The sequence below is a fragment of the Lagopus leucura genome, unplaced genomic scaffold, assembly GCF_019238085.1.
Source record: "Lagopus leucura isolate 7727_CA_CO unplaced genomic scaffold, USGS_WTPT01 Super-Scaffold_100002, whole genome shotgun sequence".
Classification (NCBI taxonomy): Eukaryota; Metazoa; Chordata; class Aves; order Galliformes; family Phasianidae; genus Lagopus; species Lagopus leucura.
The window spans coordinates 3,911,149-3,931,387 of NW_024962263.1; the positions used below are offsets into that span (position 1 = coordinate 3,911,149).

General features: G+C 42.8%; 1 long non-coding RNA gene across 1 annotated transcript in view; it reads right to left on the reverse strand.

The window, feature by feature from the left end:
• Positions 1–18,564, reverse strand: part of LOC122178537 — an 82,874-nt gene extending 64,310 nt beyond the window's left edge. The window contains exons 1-2 of the long non-coding RNA XR_006178370.1: positions 18,493–18,564; positions 15,112–15,429 (exon numbers count right to left, since the gene is read on the reverse strand). This is a non-coding gene — a long non-coding RNA (uncharacterized LOC122178537). The remainder of the gene's footprint in view (positions 1–15,111; positions 15,430–18,492) is intronic.
• Between the last annotated feature and the right edge of the window lie 1,675 nt (positions 18,565–20,239).

Sequence of the window (20,239 nt, forward strand, 5' to 3'; positions counted from 1 at the left end):
TTTTCAGTATTTTTAGTGACTCCAGCATTTAAACTGTAGGTAAAACTCAATAAAAGACAATAAAAATGTATATGTAGAGTAAGAGGGCAGCAGGGGATACCAACCTTCCCTTTGTTTACAGAGCTACTAGCTCCATCAGAAGGAACAAAGTTCTGGGACAACAATAGCTTATTGTATTAGAATAGGCAGCTAGTCCTATTCTCTGAAGCAGCCTGAAACTAAAACAAAAAAAAGGAAGCAGAACAGTATAAATTATTACAAAGTGAATTCAGAATACAAAAACATATAGATATCTATGTTAATACAAAAATCTAGTTTCTGCTCTCAGTGGGACACAACAGAACAAGAAAATGAAGACCAAAGGATGAAATAATAGAAAGTATCAGACGTTTCCCACACGCTGCACCTCACCCTCTTTAAAGAGACCACAGAGGAGAGTCAACAGAGTAAGGTCCTTGCAGGACGCAGTGGCCACTACTGTGATAGCTATGGACAGGCAGTGGGAGCACTCTGCTCACAGCAGTTCCAAAGCAAACAACAGTAGATTTCCTCACCTGAGTTCAGTTGTTGAATTTGGTGCTTCTGCACACAGTTGATAATAAGGGTTCCCTGGGGTCAGAAAGCAATGAGAATTAAAATCCACAGAGATTGTTAACTACAAAGACACCTCGTGCTTACAAGTCCAAGGCTCACAAGCCATAAATCATTGAAAGCTGAGAAGATCGTGGGAAAGCAACGATACAAACTCAAACCACATTTGAGCTCTTCCTGAAGCACCCACAACAGCTCAGTAAAATCCTGGGTACAATAGCATTTAATCAAACCACTTATACTCCCCACCATAAAGATCCTGAGCTACCAATGACATTGTCATTGTCTTTATGCATACTGTATGCATTCAAATGTCACATATCACAACATATAAACACAACATAATGCATTTGTCACTATCTTTTCCCTGACAAAACTTTGACCAAGTGGCACTATTCCTGCCACTGATTTCCTCACCCTCCATACCAATAAATTAAGTTCTTCCTTTTTCAGGTAGGCAAAATGTCAGTTTCACATCCACACCAGCCTTAGATGCGAATAACCATGTTGAGATTATTGTGGAGTAGGCAAGGCAATACCCAAACAATGCAGATGTTAACTGAAACTCTCTCTCTCAAAGAAAAGATAGGGAGAACTGATAATTTGCTGATACCTCGTTGCCCTGCATTTCAGAAGTGACAGAAGAAAAAGGATCCAACCACGGGAGCAATGCAGTAAAGCCCAGGTATTGCTAAAAGCAAAATAAGCACTTTCATCACACCACAATGGATCAGATCAACAATGCCCATTTCTTAACTACAATAGGTGCCACTGACTGAGTTTTGAATGAAATGCAACTTTAATTAGTCACAAAATGGACTGAGACAGAAGAGGTTTAGATTAGATATTAGGAGGAGGTTTTTCCACACAGAGGGTGGTGTGGCACTGGAACAGGTTGCCCAAGGAGGCTGTGGATGCCCCATCCCTGCAGGCATTCAAGGCCAGGCTGGATGTGGCTCTGGGCAGCCTGGTCTGCTGGTTGGTGACCTGCACACAGCAGGGGGTTGGAACTAGATGAGCATTGTGATCCTTTTCAACCCAAGCCATTCTATGATTCTATGATTGCCCACCCCTACCATGGTAATTCTTCACTCTTGCTGGACACAAAGTCCTATTACAGAGTCTATGCCAAAACTTTTCATTCTTCTCCTCTTTTCAAATGGAGTAAACTTGCTCTCAAAACTATTAAATAGCTTGAGTTAGATATCTTACATCCAGAGCTGGACTAGACAACCGCAAGTGACTCATCAAGTCAGTTGTAGTATCACAACACTCACTGGTGGTGTTGCCAGATGCTGAAAAGAGCTTACAGTAGGGTTACCTGGGATTATCTCATCAGAGTCTTTAAGAGAATGAGATACACTGACCATCTCTCAATTGGATTAAACCACTGTCAAGGTGCCTATTCTTCAAACTCCATTCCAAAAATCTTACTCCAGAACAGAGTAAGGGCATCACCTTCTTCTGGACTTTTTCCACATCAGCAGTACCACGGTTTGAATTAAAAGGAGTCCTGCATAAGTATGTAATATGCAGATCATACACTAATTCTCCAACCCTCAAAGGTCAATACCCAAATAATAAGGAGTCAGTGAAACCCTTGGGCACTTGCCCAGACTCACGAATTTACTGGACCAAGTCCTCAGCATTAGGATTAATTAAATGCACATGAGTCAGGATTTGCTTATTCACTGCAGTTTCTACTGGTACTCTCCAGTATTAAAACATCCAGGAATGCTAATCCCAGGGATTACAGGAAAACAGTTAAACTCAGACTCAGTCATCCACAAATCACTAATGACTTGGGAGAAGACAGTGCACTGTCACTCCCTAAGCCCTCAGACAAAAAAAAAAGTGAATGTATTACAAATATTATTTTCCAAATGTCAGGCATGGTGAGGGTTCTTCTGGTTTTTGTTTGCTTGTTTTGTTTGTGGGTTTTTTTTCAGATGAGAAAGCAGCACACAATTACTTAATTGTCTTTGACAGAGTCAAGGTTACGAAAAGGGAAAGAGAAAGGCTTAGTAAAGCAACAGCACAGTGCTTTTGTAATAATTTAAGACACACAGCATAAACTGATTGCAAACAAAATGAAGTAAGCCAGACAGCTGTTTCTTCTACATCAACATTCAGCATGAATTCTTGCTGTCAAAGAACCAAGAGTAGAGTCTGTGTTTGCAACTCACATACTGAAACAACTTTCCTAGTCTGACTACAACACTGACACCACTTCTATACTTACTATAGATTTAAACATAACCACACTAGCCCTAAGCATCCAAACACCCCAAATCTGGAAACTGCTACAACTTCCTGAGCCAAGCAGCTACCTTATAATACAAACTTCTAAGGACCCTTCTGAAATGTGATACAACCTTCTGAGATGTGATATAAGTATAATGAACCAAGGATGGAACAGAGCTGACAAAATTCTTATCACAAAAAGGTAGAGCTATTATGAAAATTAAGAAAAGAACACAGTGATCCTCCAGTTACACTTCTACCAATAAAATAATCTTTTAAGTCTTCGAAGGTCCCCAGATACATTTTAGAATGTGTCAGTTCTCCCTGATGATTAATGTTAGAGGCAAAAAAGAAAGCAAATGTATGTGTATTCTTATAAGCTTTTGAAAATCAAAACTGCCAGTATCCTTGTAGTTTTACTTGTTCTTGCAGCAAATAGCCTGCACTCTTGGATTTTATTTAAAAAAACCATCCACTCTCAATATATTAAAAGGCTGGCTATCAGAAGATTTCAGATGTGAAATTTTGCTACGTTAGAAATTAAATCCTCATGTTTTCCTCACCCACAGTCTTCTCTTATCTTCACCCCATCAAACGAGACAAAAGAGACAACACAAAGGTCTGCATAGTGCATGGGAAAAACCTACTTGCAAATGGAAGGAAGGCAGGCAGTTGACAGCAAACCACAAAGATAAGCACAAGTGAAACAAATTCTCAGAGCTCATCAACTAAGGATCCCTGCAGGAAATGGGAATGAAAGGTCAAAGATAAATACATTACCTTCCTTTAACACCCACTCAAAAGCATGCATGCACTCATACATGCATATGCATACAGATGCTCTCCCTTTTACTTGGATCTCTAAATGGAATACATCTTATTCCATTTAGATGTATGCCTTAGAATCCATTGCTTAGAAGTGTTTAATGTCATCTAAAGCTTTCTCAGAAATCCATCCTCTCTCAATTCCAGCTAACAGAGTGTTGTATTCATCCCATATATTGGCACGTCGCATTTCTTTAAGATTTAAAGTGCGTAATAAATATGAAAAATGCCTCAAAACTGCTTTGAAGTATGGCATTAACCAAAGCAAGACAAATATCCTCAGACTTCACCAGTTACTAAGCAAACAAAATGAACTAAAAATGAAGGTATTACAGAAAAAAAAAAAAAGAAAAAAAAAGCGTTTTCCCTTAACATGTTTGTATTTAATCACAACCAAGATATTATGTAATTGAGGAACACAAGAAGCACAAATGTTTCATTTTGTTCTTCTGTAACTTCATTGGTCCACTACTTCCAAATGCACTGAAGGGTGTCGTTAACGAGCCAAGAAAGACTACATTAAATGTATTCACAAATAGCAGAGATTCATGTCCACTGGGGACGCATTTTGCCTACGTGGATCTGCCAAATAGCAGCAGTACAGCTGCATGCAGATCCTAAAGTCCTGAAAGCACCAGAGGCTTCATATTTTACCAGAGACACTTCTCTGACAGTGAGATGGTGAATCTGATAGGCAGCATTACTCAGACTGATCCCAGTTTAGGCTTTCCTACTTCAGCTGTGAATTGGAGAGACGTACCAGATCACATCATTGCACACAGACATTCTGAGGCCACCTCTTGCATCCTCCTAATTTGACAGAACAAATAAATGGAAACCTTAATGTTCCCCAGACCTGCTAGTATGAATGAAGGCCTTAAAACAAGTAGGAAAAGATGTCAGTGTTACTGGACTCATGGCTCTGTTCTAATGTGCTTTACTGAGTGCTTCAATAAATGCACACAATTTAAAAAACATAACAATCACATGTTAAATACAATCTATATTCACATGAATTTGCATATAGATTTCTAGTTTAAATTATTATTAACAGACACAATAAGATTACCAGCGAGTGCATTACTACTCTGCATGTGTCGAATATGCATCTTAGGCTGCCTTTTTCTCCTGCTTTTCTTTCCTGTTTGGAATGTTAAACTTTTGTGCCATGTAAATGAAAATATTTAATTATACAAAGCAAAGGGGAAAGGTTTATATTATTATAAATGAGTTAAAATTCTTTCTGCTTTAAGCTTAAATACAGAGAAGATAGCTGAGCATCTGTTAGGAATTTCAAAGTCTTAAACTGCTGCTTTATAAATTTTAAGAGCTACACGTGAACAGTTTGAAACCTTTTGATGTTAATAAAATTACTGTAACGTATTCAGTTTTCATGGTTAAAATTAAAAGAAATCTGAAAGCCTAATGCAAATTCAAGGTGAGAAGCAAATGCAGAAAGAAGTTGCTTGCTTGCTGCAATTTTTCAACTCTCACGGTAACCAAAAGAGTCTCACCAGCAATTTATAATTGCAAATGAACAAAAGACTAAGTAAGCAAAAAAGAAAAACTTCTCAGGAAAACAGCACCTCAAAAGCAACCTGCTCATTGAAAGAGATCTCAATGAAGGAAAAGCTAACGTTTGTAGCTATACACACTAGTAGTATTCCATTCAATGGTCAGTGCAGTACACTGAAAATTGCAGTCATTTAGAAGTGAGAAGTGCCTTACATCCTGTAGCATCTAACTGTTGGCATACATACAACTTGAAAGCTGGCAGGAGAAGGCTTCCCCCTTCCACTGGCTCCACCTGTTTCAAAGCTGCCATTCATCAGCTATAAAATGCTGAATTTAGCAGGAAAATTAAAAAGCTATGAGATTAGCTGAACTGTGAGATGACTGCATATGCTATCTTCTTTCATCGCATAACTAAGTGATCACCTTTTCTCAGACCAACCTCATCATGGTTCTGGTCTCCCAGCTACAACAATCCACTTTACTGGCACACGATCACACCATTTGCAAGTGCACACATTTATTTAGTTTCCCATCTCTGAAATGTACCAGTAGGAACCCTCCAAAGCTTCAGCTGTTCTGTCTCCTACCAAATGTACTGCCTTGCTCCAGAAACACACCAGTGCTTAGCAACAGAGCAGATTTAGGCATTCTAAGGTGGATACTCCTAGTGTGAAGCCCTTCTCTCTTGACAAAGCCTCCCTAAGCTGTTCAAGTCGAATTCCACTAAGATCTTCTGGGCTTCCCCAGGCACAGAAAGCAATAGCAGTCTCAAACTCTTATCCAACACTATTACTTCCTCTGAGACACTGTGCAAATATCTTGGAAGAAGAGCTATGAAGTCACAGTAGGCACTGAATAGTCACAATGAGGTTTTCCATTACTTTTTTACATTACTTCCCATTACTTTAGGTAACTGAACACAGGACGGATTTGTTGAAGGTTAGATCAGTGTTATGGTGCAGATGTTACCCCAGTCTGAGCCAGAATTCCTGTCAGGTTTACCTCCTGGCACAGCCTACCCCATACAGTGAGCTGTGCGTTTTGAAGACTCCACCTGCCTTCCTTCTCCGCCATCCCCCAAGAAAAACCTCGCACCACTGAAGGCATTCAAATGCATTAAGCTAGGTGACTGCAAAATACCACAAGTCCTCACCAACTCCACAGATTAAGTGTGGGTTTTAATAGAGGCAATATTTCTCCATTGCCAGCCAGTGCAAGATTTGTTATCTATACAGTGACTCAACTATGACATTTTTTACGAGTGATATGTTAAACTAATTAACATTAACCTAGCAGAAGAATCAGGCATAAATCAGGGACTGTTTCAGTTAAAGATACAAAGGGTTCTATACTGATAATTTTCCCAAAACGAAAGACTGTGATCCTTGAACTATGAGATTTCATTTTAAAATGAATATTAACTGATCCTGAATTTTTATGCTGAATTTTTTGGAATGCATTTTCAACACAGAATAATGAGGCATATGCATCTAGCTTAATAATTCTCAATCCAAGAATGAGAGAACTAAGGCAGGACAAGAGCCATACAAAATTTATAAGAAAAATTAAATATGCATAATGATTTATTTGTTCCCCTCTCCATTTGGAAAACAGGACAATGACAGAGACAGTAATGCCTATAGATTTTGCCAGCTCAACTACACAGAAAGCACAACATGGATTCAAGTGCAGATATCAGAGCAGTATTTTTCAGATTCTCAATTTCTCATCTTTAAACACAAAGACAAAAGGAAGATCAAGTCAAAAATAACTGAAAATACATGTTACAACAATAACTGTCCAATGAATACGCCAATCTTCCAATGAGGGCACAATGGTCCTCCTTACACAGAAACTAAATACACTAACTGCATACTCCACAATAGATACTACCACGCACCTTTCTGGCAAGAGAGATGCCACATGCAGCCCTTGTCTCTCCCTAGAGCTTCTGGTTTTTGTGTGGAAGAAGTTGACCTTGCCTGAGCAGAACTAGAGGTACTGTGTTTCACTTTCTGCGTTGGGCAGTGATGGCTGTTCATGATCTATAACAAATTATTGCCAAGAAGTTAATCCAGGCATTGACCTGAAATAACAGCGTCTAACTTCACACTTCTCTTCAGCCTGGAAATGTTTAGAGTTTAAGAACAAGAGTGAAAACACACCGCTGTACCATCACTTTAAAAACAACAAAAAAAATCCACACACAACTCAATATGCATAACAGTGGGCAGCAATCTTAAGCATACAGGTCTGCAAAAGTATTCTTACTCTTTTTTTTCCTGCCCTACTCTCTCTCAGATCTGCCATCTTAACTCACTGTCCTTTGCAGCTGAGTTCAGGGCAAAAAACTATTTCAACTGCAACACGCAATCCAAGGTCAAAGCAGTAGATTGATTTCTTCATATTCGCAAAAGGACAGAAATCAATTTGCGAACAGTTCTGGTCTTCCTTTGCAAACACCCTTCCACCTGCCTTAAACACAGTCATTAATACGCCTGCAATGCATCAAGACCACAGCAAGCACACACACAGCTTTGGTGGTACTCTGAATAATTCTTAGTGAAGATGCTAAAATGAAGTATTTTAAAAAACACAACAACAACAAAATACCAGTTTCTCTTGCTACTTCAAATTTTACACTTTGCTTAATTTAAAGCAGTTCGATCAAACCCAACATATGCATATACACTTACACACACAGACATAGAAATTAAGCCACGTCAACTACCAGTTAAAAATACACATATATTTTTTAAATGTTTGTCATAGTTCTGCTTCAGATATGCCCCACTGCTTTGCAGCAGCGTCTTCTGAAGGAAAGAGTGACAAGGGGAGGAGTTAGCAGCATGCCTGAGACTGAGATAAAGCATTTTACAACTAATTACAGGGGTATTTTCTCAGTATACCCCTGATCACTACTAATTCAATAGCCACTTTTCCATCGTGCTTCTGACTGATGAGGATTTGCACACAGGATGCATTCTAAGAAACAAACTGGTAAATTGGAACAGGTTGTGTATTTCATGCAGCTAAAAACTCAAATGCAAAGGGAGCACAGCAAAGAATACCATTAGCACAAATGACGGAAGCAGGGGCTGGGAATGCATGAAACATTGCTCCAAACAGGAAGGGAAAAAAAAATCATGTCCCCTTCACAAAGATGCTTCCAGCACCACTCCTTTGGTTTTGGGCTGTAAGTACGGTGCATGCACACACATGTACAAATTCATCTAAAACATGGGTAATTGTAAGAGGCTACTCTAACACACATTTAAACTCACACTCAACACCTGCCTTATGTAAGACACATAAAATGAGATGGTGTCTATATAATCTTGCATCCAGATGCACTGTGCAGTCCAAAACCAGTCTCAACTGACGTTAAGCAAATCTTTTCTTCAGGGAGAAGGAGTGACTTTATGCTTTTGTTGCCTTCAAAACTCCCTTTTTAGTCCTATGACCAAGTACAGAATGAACCACTGTTGTGAGCATAAGTCAGGGTGTAGCCTCCTACCTCCACTGCCCAAATGCTGGAATTCCTGCAGGAGAAATACCTTAATCGCTTTCCAGCTAAAGCCAATAGCTGATGCCTAGAGAGAACTGAGTTGACAAAATAGATTTTTTTCAGGCTAATTTGTTTTTGCAAGCTATGCTTTAGAAGCAATAATAACTCTTTTCACAATTTAAACACAGTTTTTCACAGTGCATTCAAATCATCAAATAAATTAGGCTGGAAATGCTCATGTACCAAAGTCTTCTGGAGACCTGGGAGACAGATTTCAACCATACACAGAAGAGAATCTTTAAAGTGATAAAGCCACAAAATGCATAGATTAACAGGCTCTGAAAACAATGTTCACGAGTCCTGAAGCTGAAAGATATCTGCATGATAAAGAAAAAAATGTTGATTTCAGTAAAGTTTTTCAATATTTCTTTTTCAAGTGGAGTGATTAAACGCACATACAGTTGTGGACCACAATCACTGCCTCCAGTGTCTGTTTTTCACTAAGAACCAATTCTTAAACACGCTCCACAAGTGCAAGATCTCAAATGAATAGAGTTGTAGCCTGATGATAAAACTTGGTGAATATGGCAAACTCAAATCTCAGACAAGGAAAGCACATCTTCATCTTGCAAATTCTCATCTTTACCAACACTGTTTCTTTGAACATCTTTGCAGTTTCTAACTGTTGCAGCCTGAAGATGTCAAACAGCAGCAACTCCAGAAAGCACAACCAAGCCCATGTTCCCGTCCCACCAGGGTACCCAAGGAGCTACATCAGCTCGAGTCACCTGCACTGCCAGCACAAGTGAAGTCACAAATACGCAAGCTCAGCTGAGATGCAGCACTTAACAGATCACATCCAGCAGTACCATGAGATAGCTAAATTGATTCTGGACCTAATGTAGTGCACAGATTGGTGTTGTGCTATGCACAGCAAGAGTGGCAGTTTGCACATACCTCAGTGCTTGCTGCATAGTACAGGCATCTTCTTTTGTTATTTTCAAAGTATGAGCACAAAGTAATACAAAAATACCAACTGAAAGCCGGCCTGCAAATTCTGAAAGATAGCTAAACAAGCAGCCACACAAAATCTCAGCTCTGAGATAATCTCTAAATTGCATATGCAATCCCTGAACCACTTACCTAAATGAATCATTGCCTTAAGCAATATTGCAAAACCAGGCAGCAGAGGCTAACTCGTATCCTCACATGAAGACAAGAGTTGTTTTTGGAGCAAATTTAACTCGAAACACGCAGTGCTGAAGTTAACTTCAATTCACCGTGCAGCATTAAGCAGAAACAATTTTATCATTCACCATAAGGAAGCCAATACTGCTGATCCCTGCGATATTTATAACCTGTGTTACAGACGTTTAAAGATTTCACTACATTTTCCCATTAGAAATACTCTGATGGCACAAGCCTTCAGGCACATAAATTATGACAGTAGCTTCTAATCCATTTCCACAATATCCACCTCCCTCCTCTCTACCACATCAATCACCAGCTACCAGCCCTTGCATTCAAGATTCTTCACCACTTCCTTTCCTCACTTGACATTGCTGGCTCATAATTGAATCAAACTGCATCTTTATCCACCCAGAATTCATAATGTCCACTTAGTACTTTTTATCACTACTGCGTGCCTTCACCACTACACCACCACCCCATCCACCTGCCTTGCCTGTAAGGATTCCCACAAAAATGGGTGATTCTACTTCACTGAAGAAGCAAGAGAAGACAAATCCAAACAACACTACGTTCATGTTCATGTGCAGGACTTAATGCAGCATTTTTCATGGGCAAAATGCTTTAGAATCAATGTGTAAGGGAAAATATATATATACTGGAACACTTAAATATATCAAAATGTGATATAGTTCACAGCGTGGCAATATTGTACCTAAAGGGAAGAACAGCTTATTTTAGTATTTAAGAATTAATAAACTATATAGAAAATTTAATCATTTTGCTATTTTTAGCAGCAGCAAACACATTTAGATTAGGTGTGAGCATTTTCTTCATCTTTCTTCTCTTACGGAATCAAACACAGTATCTTCTCACTGATGTAAGATATTTGTATATATGAATACAGACTCTGCACTTGTAGCTGCCTTATAACCTTTCAGGGGGTGTACCATCCCTGTCCTCTCACAGAGATCACATTTCATTTTGTGTTAAAATATTCCTAGTTCCCCCACCTTACCCATCTCTCCCTACCTAACCCAGCCACGTCTATGCATTTTAATCACAAAAAGGTCAAGGTATCAAGCACAATAGCACACTACCCCAGACTTCATAAATAGTTTGTGACAACTTCCATGTTATGACAATGCAATGCAAGCAAGCAAGCAAAAAAAAAAGGAACAAAATAGAATCTGCTAGTGAGTCAGAAAACTTCCTGCTACATAAACAGAATGGAGAGAAAAGAAAGTGTATTCCAGGAAACATATGCCTCTGTTCTGACACAGGTAATAGCACTTCACATAAAGGACCTCAGAAGGTGTGGAAGCTTTCTGCTCAAGTTTGCACGCTGCATTTCTGAACCATAACTGTAACAGATTTCAAGCAGCAACTCCCCGTCTCGTCTTGGCCCACAGTCCTTCCTCTCTTCTGGAATTTGCTCGCACAAAGGAAAAACAAATCTACACCAATACTGATTTTGGTTTTGTTGTACCTCAAGTTATTCCATAAAGTGAAAATCAAGTGAAAGCAGAGAAAAGAGAAAATACCAAGCTCACTGATACAGCTCATGAGATTCCATCAGCACTGGGCTAAACAAAGAAAAATAACAGACAAAAAAACAAACAAACAAACAACCCACTATCTCATTATCCCATTATCTTTGAAGCCAACGCTACTAACTCAGCTGCATCCCTGGGAACTGTGAGGCTGTTCGCAACATCTATGCGTGGAGAGGCCACATCCCCTTAGATCCCAACTTGCCTTCACCTTGAAGTCAGTGCTTCCCACAGTCCATCTCCTCCCAGTCACACGCTACTCCTCAGATCGTTCCTCCTTTCAGGGAGAAACAACCAAATTTCTGAGATCTGCTTCCCAAACTGCACTCCACATGCCAAGGAGGACTCTCTGGCAGAGCTGCTGGAAAAGGAAATTCCAACACTCTGCACTGCCAAGACCTGGCCTTTCCTGTGGAGATGAGAAAGGCAGAGGCTCTCAGGAAACCATCCTTGTTTCTATTTCATCACAGAAACCAGTGGAACACATGTGGGTCTACTGCTTCTGGGAAGTTTTAGCTCACCTGGGAGCTGTGGAGCTCCTACTTCAGCTGAAAGGAAACAATCAAAACTTGGGGAAAAGTTCCTACAGCACTTTCCTTTCTATTTTCCTACAGATTCTTCTTGAAGAAGATATTCTACACATCTCCTCCATCAGCTACCTAAAAATACAGACATTACTGAGTTCACTCTTTTCTCCTCCGCTCACTCCTCACAGCTCCAGCACTGCAGCTCACCCACCCAAAACACACTGCAGAAACATTTCTTGCAACGTGTTAAATCTCTTCTCAGTGGATCCTCAACTGGCCTCAGACATCCCTACGATCCATGCCTCATGTGGAGCAACACATTTTCACACACAACAAAGTACACTGACTTCCTAAACTGAGAGCATAGCCAAAAGGAGGAACCATATCTCTGCAAGTCTGAGTTTGGTTCGCTTTAGTAAGTGAAAGTTCTGCTAGAACAGTGACTACCTCAGGGGAGGATTGTAAGTAGGAGTTCAGAGCTCAGCCTCAAGCCCAGAATGCCTGCAAAGACTTCCTTCTTGGACAGCCACAAGCAAAGTAAGCAGTGGACCAACTGCAACCTCAAACCACCAGAACAAACCAGGGTGTGAAGAGGGCTTCAGAGAGCTAGTGCTACACTGAAAACCTGAAGACCTTCTCTCAAGCATCAGCTCTTCACAGCCAGTTTCCTCAGGAGGTTGATTCCTACACATTTTAGGGCAGGTTGTCCCCATCACCCCTCCTAGGGCAATGCTCCTTCCCCATCCCGCCAATCCTCCGTGCCTCACCAAGGCAAACCCAGTGCTGTCGCAACCTTTTTGCTGGGACCAATCCAGGAGAAAGGGTCAGGGTCCTTTCTGCTGTGTCTTGCCTGGAGTCACCAAAAGTACAAAGGCTGCTCCAAAAGTAATGCCTCCTGTTTCATCATGTCGATCCACAATGGCAGAGGTGAATGTTGGTAGTGTGGCAGCAGATGTTGAGCCTTGCTGCCAATATCTTGTTACAGTTTGTTGCCATCCAACAGACAGCAGCAGCGGAGCCGTCTGACGAAATGGCGTCTGACGTGGAAGTGCGTATGAAGGAAAAATGCGTCACTGAATTCCTCCGCGTGGAAAAAATGGCACCAACTGACATTCACTGATGTTTGCTGAACGTTGATAGAGACCAAACAGTGGATGCAATCACAGCGAGGTGATGGGTGGTGCATTTCAGCATTCTTTTAGAGTGACCAATGTATTTTAAGGGCCTTGCCTTGCACCAACACAGCATACCTACCCTGTTGGGAGCTATCATGGAGGTGCTTCCTAGCTGACCTTCCCTTCCCTCTGTCCTCTGATATCTCAGAGTATAAGAATACTTCTCTTTGTTTTATTGGAAGTAGTTCAACGTAATTTGAAGATAAACTTTGTTCTTCCTCTTTATAGCTCAACTGTTCTGTCACTTCAGTAATCATTGTCAGAAATATTCCGGGTATAAACAAACACTAATGTATCTAATTATTTGCACATTGTATCCTGAATCCTACAGCATTCAACCTATTTCAACTCTCAAGACAAGATAAAAAGTTGCCCCTATTTACTCTATATAAAAATTCAGTTTTCAGTGTTGATGAAAATGAATGGCTTTCACCTTCTCTGTTATGAAGAACCACCATACAGATTAGCTTGCAGAAAGACACAAAAATGCCAAAGAAACTGAGTAAGAAGAGAATCTGCACAGAAAGAAAAAAGAAAAAAAATAAAAGAGATTGAAGTTTTGATTTCCTTTAAATAGAAAAATGTAATAAGATGCCAGATAGCAGCTCCAAATACTCTTATCTGCTACAATCCACTTATTATTCTTCTCTTCCCCCCTCCACAAAAAGAGTGGGACATTCCTTTCCTGAGACTTCAAATTAAAGACTCTCATACCGCTAACTTAAGTCATACAAAGTTCAAAAGTAGTACTGATGCAGAACAATATTAGGAATAAAAATCTAAACGTATGTAAATTGCATTTAGTAGGTGACAGAAATCTTGTCCTCAACAATCAAGAAAATTAAGATTAGGTCTTTATTCAACAAGTCAGAACCAGGAAATTAGCAGTGCATTTACTGCCTTTTGTATCTCTGTTTACAACTGGAAAGGATAACAAGTGATTATTTGTTCAGATTCCTATTTTGCTCCAAAGTAGGCCAGCCAGCTCAGCACTTTTCTTAAGATCACAAATATTTGTCTGCCCTACATATGGGCTAGAGCTGAACCAATCCGATGGGCAGAAATATACAGCGACAATTTCCATATCATTCATTTTCAGCTGTAACTGAGAAGTACACAGAACAGGTGCAAACTGATCAGGTTTTAAATTGTTCTAAAATTCGCTTCGTGATTTCAACAGCACACCAAGAGGAGCAATAATTTCCTCATCACTGGATTAACATTTCATATCTAGGTTCTTAAATAACGTGCTATTTGTGAACAACTCTCTGACAGCTTGTTGTCTCCACTAGTTTTCATTTGTATTTTGTACGTTGGTTATCTCATATAATCATGTCTGCATCCAAGAGGCCCTCACAGCACCAGCACTTTCACGATGCAAACGTAGTCTGCGAAAAGCATTTAAACCATGCTTTAAAAACACATGAAACAAAAGCATTCCTTGAAATTTTAAGCTGAAGACTTCGATTTGATCTCTTACACAAACTGTCCATAAAGCGTTTTGTCGCTATTTGAAAGAAGAGAGGTTAAATAATAGAACGTTGCAGTCTTGACTTCAACTCAAAATAGTAACACCCCCTAAAACAAAGTTGGCTGTTTGGAAGATCGCAGCTGTGGAAAATGCTTTGTTTAAACTGTTTGTAACGTTTTTTAAAGGAAAGTCAATTAGTCCAATTTTCCCTAGAGATGCTAATTGCTCCTTAGACCCAACCAAGTGATTACCTTAAACATATCAGCTAACTCTAAAAGCACAAATATTTCCATGTCTAGTCATTCCTTGGATATTACAGATACACACATTGACAAACCACTAGTAAGGCATTTCTGTGTGATTACACCGCTCAAAACTATTAGTAGACATCAACACCAAGGCAAAGACAGAAAAAAAGACAGGTTAAAAAGCAAGTTTATTTAGAATTTATATGATGTGCTTAGTATTTTGACATATGAGACAGTGTTTTTGCAACGGTCAGGGAGAAGCATACCTTATGTTATCTGCAGAACCTGTGTGTCAGGCAGCAATATAATCCAAATGGTCAGCAGCAGCATTTCCCACAATATCCTCATGTTTCTGCAAAAGCTTCTTCGTCTTCTCCCAGTAGCTCGTTAACTTACACACGTATCCAAACAACGAAGACATCAGGTCTTCACACCATCGATGTCTGGTACAGTTTGTTCCACACCAGTCACCTCCTGAGGAGACCCAAGTTGTATTCCACCACTGGAAGGATAACCAGTATGGCACCCAGCACAGATTGATGTTCTGGCAAGCATCCCATTCTCCAGACAGCCATGTTTTTGACCTGTTTGAGTAAGAAAGTGTTAGTTTGGCACAGCGACTGCCACACCACTTGGGGACTGACAAAAATGCAATGTTACATTCTGAATAATTTCAAACGTGTATTTCTTCAATGATCTAGACATTCAAAGCTTAGTGATAGCATCTGAGTTGACAAACATCACCAGACCGGAGCGTAACGGACAATTTGGGATGGGTTCTGTTGGTTTTCTACTTCCAAGGCTTTAAGAAAAAGGCTTTAATATTTTTGCTGCAAGTAGTAGCAATGAAGCTTACCAAAAGGTACTGAAAGGAAATGCATCGGGATGGTGGAGGGGAGAGCTAATAATGCTGTCTACAATGATCTTTCCTCCCACTCCAGCCCCAACTCTGCATCCCACCCAGCAGGAAGCAGCACCAGCATCGCTTGGCTCCAGGAGCACAAGCACCACTGCTGACACTCAACCCAGCAAGGAACAAGACAAAGTAACCAAAGCAATGCCTGAATATGCTGGTACTCCTGCTGTGTCATTCCTCCCGGGGTACCAACAGCACATTTGTGCTTAGGTTGGCAAGGAACAGAGAGAAAAGTTGGAGTTCTGTGTGCAAGATGGAATAACAACGCAAAAAACAACACTGGGTCTGCCAAGAGGAGTGGGAGAGAGGGGAGAGAACGAGCTTCCACAGCAAGAACAAGGGAGAAGAATGAGAAGAAGGGGGCATGTGCACAGAAAAAAAGAAAACAGATATGCAGAAGGTGAATATGTGTGGATGCACAAGAACTTCTGTTAGAAGTTCTGTGTAACTGAGTAAGGTGCACTTGGGGCGTATTACGGAGGAATAGTTTTGGAGGAGAAGAGGAGAATAAACTTCGTTATTTGCTTGGCACCAGAGAAAACCGTAGCGTATCCATGGCTGCAGAGTGGGACATGTGAAGTGAAAGATTGAGGCAGAAGATCTTCATGGGAAACGCAAATATAAGCATAGACCTAGAAGAGTAGGTAGAAAAGACCAGGAGGACAATGTGTGACAACAGAGAGAGGGTGCAAAAACAGAGAGGTCAGAAATTCTGGAGGGTTGTGAGAAGGGAGAGGAAAAATGGGAAAGAAGTAAAACAAAAACAAAGTAAACCAAAACAACAGAGGAAGGGAGAGGACTGGGATGAAGAATGAGGAAAAGTGGTGGTTGTTAATACAGAAAAATGGAAGGGGAAATAAGAAGGTACTAAATTAACTACAGAAAAATATGCAGAAAAAGAAGAGAATTAAGAAAAAAATACAAAGAGCACAAGCTTGCAGAAGTTGTGACTCTTCGTACAGAAAGTGCAAATACCAGAAGGAGCAGAACGAAACCCAAGGCGACCCAACTTTGTCAGAGGGACGAAACGGCTCTCCGTAGGGGATGACAATCGAGGACGGGCCGGACCGACCCTTCTCTCCGTCCCCCTCCTCCATCCTCCCTCCGGTCCCTCCCCACTAAGCGGTCCCCTCGCACCTTGCCGGGCGCTGCGGAGCAGAACGCGCAGCAAAAGATTCTCGGCACCCTGCGGGACCCCACCGCCCTCGGCCCGGCCCCGGCACCCTCTACACGTCCAAGAAGGTTTTCCCCGTGTTCAGCTTTGTTCTGTTCCACCTCTTCAAAAGTACGTTCCGGAGCACGGAGCACTCAGAGCCCGCTCCCCTCCCCGCGAAAAGAAATCAATGAAACCCCTGAAACAAATCACCGAGCGGGCACGGCGCTCAGAGGGGGCGAGACATCTCTCTTCCCATCCCGGGTGTAGGGGCAGAAGGACGAGGCTCTCCCCCAGCCCATACCTGCATGTGCTCCGCGCATTACAAAAGCGCTGCCCCCGGCCGCAATCGTCCCCATCGCGCACTCCGCAGCGCGGCCGGCGAAGGGGGGGGGTTGAGGGGGGCGAGGGAGAGCGCAGAGAACAATAAGCCCGAAGACAAGTCGTACCTTCTGCTTTCTTTACACCGCGAACCCCAGTTTCCTCACGAGCTTACAGAGGGGCTGAACGCTTTGAAGAGCGTCGGGAGAGATGGGAGAAAGTTGCTTCGATCTATCCGGATAAAGTTGCCGAAGATGAGCTAATCCGGGAGAGATGCGGAGTTCACCCGAGTTTCTCCTTTTGTTCAAGTTGCCCGAGCAGACAAAGAGCCGCCGGCGGCGGCAGGTCCCCGCTCCCCACCCCACCCCCTCCCCCGCCGGGTCCCGCCGTGCCCTCTCCCCTCATCGCCCCCCCAACTTTCCACCTCCTCCATCCCTCCTCGGCTCTGGCGCAAAACTTCCCTCGTCCTGAACCTCCCAGAAGAAGAAAAAAAAAAAAAAAAAAAAAAAAAAAAAAGAAACAAAAAATCAAGGCTGTTTGAGGGGTGGAAAGGGAGAGCAACATCTCTCAAATCATTATTTCCGGTAGATGCACCTCTTTGTTTGGATTCCCCCGACTGTCAGTGAGGACAGCCTCCGGGTATCGGTTAGTCGAAGCGCGCGGAATGAGACGGGCGAACGCGGGACGTAAAGGAAAATAAGTTTGAGAGAGGAAAAAAAAAAAAAAAAAAAGGAAAAAAAAAAAAAAAAGAGAGAGAGAGAGAGAGAGACAGAGAGAGAAAAGAAAGAAAACCTCCGGAGTTGCGAAACGAACCCTTTTTACATGGACACGGGAAGTACATAAATAAACAACTGAAGGGGAATTTGGGAAGACTGTTGCTTCTCCTCCCCCCTCCCCTTCGTACATTTCCCGAGAAAGGAACGAAGGAACCCCCCAAAACCCCGTGCCGCCGCCGCCCTCCGGCATCCCTACCTGTTGCGTAAAGCGCGAAGCAGGGGCCGACAGCATCCGTCCCGAAGAAACCGGAGGATAAAGACCCGCACCCCCTCACCTGCCCCCGGCCGCCTTCACGAGTACCTAGTCCACCCCCCACACCGGGCAATGCCAGCAACCCGCGGCCGCCCCCGGCGCTGCCTTGCCCGGTCCCGGCCCGGCGTGCGACGGCCGTCGGGGCGCCGAGATCCCCGGCGAAAGTTTGGCGGGGCGGGGCGCGCTCGCAGCGAGACAAAAGAAGAGCGGAGCGGAGCGGCGACTCACCTTGGAGGGAGGGAGAGAGCGAGGGAGTCTGCGAGGGGACCTTCCGCCTCCCTCCTCATCCTCCTCCGCGTCCCGTGGGCTCGGGACCGCGTTGCCGGCTGCGCGCCCATCTGCGCGGCCGGCTCGGCTCCGCCGCAGGTCCTCTCCCCGCTGAACAAAGGCGCGGGGCAGCGCCCCCACCTCCCGCCCCGTCGATGCCGAACTTTCTGTCCGTCCCCCCCCACCCTCCCCTCTCCGGAACGGAGCCGCACTTCGGGGCCGGGGGTGCCGCCGCCCTTTGTCTCCGCCCGGGAGGGGTGCGGGCCGCCTCCGTCCCCCAGCACCGTCTGAGCGCGCTGACCGGCTCCAAAGATGCCCCAAGCGCAGCTCACGCTTCTTGTTTTGTTTTGTTTTGTTTTGTTCTGTTTTGTTTTGTTTTGTTTTTTTTCCCTTAAGAACTTGAGGAAGTGAGCTGGAATTGATACTTAGGAGCTGCACGCACCCACCACGCTAGGGCTAGCTTTGTTCAAAGTTAGAAAACAGAGGATGGTGCCGAGATAGGTTTTTTTAGACGAGGGAAAAACAGGATGGGAAGGGCACGGTGAGGCAAAAATGTATTTATCCTTTGGTGTCCTGTTGACACCTTCTGCAGCTCCTTGCTCATCTACGTCCCTTTTTCCTTCAGCTCACTCCACTAGCAACTTAGCAGTCTCTCTTCCAGCTCCTTCTCCCTCTTCCCACTTTCACCCAGTTGGGGCTTCCATTCAAACCACTCCTTCCTACCCATCACAGTCAGCCTCAATGGCTGGTCCTCCAAAACGTTTTGTAATTCTCCTCCCGGGGTCAAACTTCTATCTCCATGCCCCAGAGAAGGTTTCCCTAGCCCCTCACTGCCCTCCTCTTCATCCCTCCAGCCCACTGTCACTCCAGACATCCCTGCCCATGGGCAGTTTGCCCCCCCTTTCCCCTCTCAAGGACCAGCTGTTGTGCTGCAATGCACTTTGCTATTAGTATTGCTCCTGAAAAGGGAGTGCCTAATGCAGGATAGCACCGGGCAGGCGACAGGCCTGTGTTCATTCTTCTCTACTATTCCTTTCACCTTCTTTTCCATTTCTGCACTGTGCCTGGAGCAACTATTGCAACACTTTTGTAACTTCCTCTCGAGTTGTTTTCTACAGACTGCTTCTCCTTTCCTTCATTTTCTGACTTTTTCCACCAATCCTAGATTTCTATTATCTCCACCTGCACTGTTTCCAACCTTCTATTCTCTTTTCTTTTTCCACATCCTCACCTTTGGTGTATTCAATCCTTCAGTGTCATAAGGGGAGGAGGAATGCTGCCTGCATTATAGCCCTTTCATCACTTCCATTCTTATTGCCTCCATTTTTCCAACATGCTCACTTCCAATAGCATACAGTGATCTCCAACCAATCTGTTGAAGACAAATTCAAGCCATGTGTATATAGTTTTATCTGCTGTTTTTTCTTTCAGATGGCCCCCAAAGAAGATACTGCTTGCTGGGAACTTGTGGCAATAGTTGCAAGCTGACAACAGTTTTGTCAATAGTTTTGAGCTTCATTCAAAACGAAAGAAGGGAAGAAAGGAGAGAAAAGAAAGAAAGGAAGGAAGGAAGGAAGGAAGGAAGGAAGGAAGGAAGGAAGGAAGGAAGGAAGGAAGGAAGGAAGGAAGGAAGGAAGGAAGGAAGGAAGGAAGGAAGGAAGGAAGGAAGGAAGGAAGGAAGGAAGGAAGGAAGGAAGGAAGGAAGGAA